The 2,001-nt window shown below is 41.6% G+C and overlaps 1 pseudogene; it reads left to right on the forward strand.

Annotated features, from left to right (window-relative positions):
* Positions 1-1,052: 1,052 nt before the first annotated feature.
* On the forward strand, positions 1,053-1,202 carry LOC112584109 (annotated as a pseudogene).
* The last annotated feature ends 799 nt before the right edge of the window (positions 1,203-2,001 follow it).

The raw sequence follows: 2,001 nt of genomic DNA on the forward strand, positions 1-2,001 counted from the left end.
GTGTATATGCCAATGCTACTCTCCCAATTTGCTTCACTCTCCTCTTCCCCCTCTGTGTCCACATGTCTGTTGAAAGTGAAATCTTTAAAAATTCCATTTACACTAAAAAGGCAAAAAAAAAATTAAAATACTTAGGAATAAGTTTAACAAAAGATATGTAAGACCTACACATTGAAAATGATCCCCTCAAAATACTAGATAAATTAAAGAGAACTGAAATAAATGTTCCCGTATGAGAAGACTCAATGTTATTCAAATGTCAGTTCTCTCCAATTTGACATAGTCAACAGAATCTCAATCCCAATTTCCAGCTGACTTTATTTGTAGAAATTTATAGGCTCATTCTAAAATGTACATGGAAATGCAAATGACCGAGAATGCCCCAGGTAATCTTGATAAAGGAAAGTAAAGTTGGAGAATTTACACTACCTAATTTCAAGGCTTGCTATAAAACTGGCGCACCATCATCAAGACTTTATGATGTACAGAGAGAGACATGTCATTCAGTGGGACAGAATAGAGAGCCCAGAAATAGACCCACATTTAAACGGTCATTTGACTTTTCAAGGAAGAACTGAAGTAATTCTACGGATAAAGCAGTTCTTTTCAACAGGTGTGGCTACAACAACTGGCCATCAATATAAGAAAACATGAATATCGACCTCTATCTTACACTAATATACATAAAATTTAATTTGAGATGAATCGTTCCCTGGTGGTTAAGACAGTAAAGAATCTTCCTGCAATGCAGTTGACCCAGGTTTGATCCCTGAGTTTAGAAGATTCCTTAGAGAAGGGAATGGCAACCACCTCCAGTATTCTTGCCTGGAGAGTCCCATGGACATAGAAGCCTGGCGGGCTACAGTCCATGGGGTCGCAATGAGTCAGATATGACTTAGCGACTAATACTTTGACTTTCATAGATCTAATCTCAAAAGCTAAAACTATAAAATTTCCAAAAGAAAACATAGAATATCTTCATTGCCTGGAGACAGGCAAAGGTTTCTTAAAAAGGAGGCAAAAAGTAATAATAATCAAAAGAAAATATGATGATGTAGATTTCATAAAAATTTATGACTCCTGATCATCAAAAACATAGTTAAGAAAATGATGATATGCAAAGGCTGCAAACAGCAGCCTCCTCAATAGTATATGCAACCTGTTGCTTGCATAGACTGCCCTAAGAGACCCTAGAGACCATGCTTTCCAATGAACATTTATGTCTGACTTCATGTTGTCACCAGGCAATGCTTCAGACAGGTATTCAGGTGTCTTCAGAAAGCTCCAGGGCACAGTGACCAGGGTCCACATTTTCCAAGTCATCAAGTCTGTCACCCCAAGCTGCAGGACCAGAAGCATGGTTGAGGTTCTACACAGGGCCTGGTTCAAGTTCCCTGGTTGCCAGAAGATCCATGTCTCCAAGAAGTGAGGCTTTACCAAGTGCAATGCAGATGAATTTGAAGCTATGGCAGCTGAAACGTGGATCATCCTGGATGCCACGGGGTCAAATACCTTCCTATTCATGATCCCATAGATGAATGGGGAGCCCTGCACTCTTAAGGGCTTTGGCACTGCTCCCTCCTTACTCACACCCACCAATAGACCCAACTTCCTGTTCAAAAAATAAAATGGATAACAAGTCACAGACTAGTAGAAGACAGTGCAGAACACTCCATTAAAGGACTTGCATCAAGTATATATAAAGGGCTGCTGCTGCTGATGCTACTGCTAAGTCGCTTCAGTCATGTCCGACTCTGTGCAACCCCATAGACAGCAGCCCACCGGGCTCCCCAGTCCCTGGGATTCTCCAGACAAGAACGCTGGAGTGGGTTGCCATTTCCTTCTCCAATGCATGAAAGTGAAAAGTGAAAGTGAAGTCGCTCAGTCATGTTCGACTCTTAGTGACCCCATGGACTGCAGCCCACCAGGCTCCTCCGTCCATGGGATTTTCCAGGCAAGAGTACTGAAGTGGGGTGCCGTTGCCTTCTCCTATATAAAGAG

This window comes from Bubalus bubalis, chromosome 3, assembly GCF_019923935.1.
Source record: "Bubalus bubalis isolate 160015118507 breed Murrah chromosome 3, NDDB_SH_1, whole genome shotgun sequence".
In the NCBI taxonomy this organism is placed as follows: domain Eukaryota; kingdom Metazoa; phylum Chordata; class Mammalia; order Artiodactyla; family Bovidae; genus Bubalus; species Bubalus bubalis.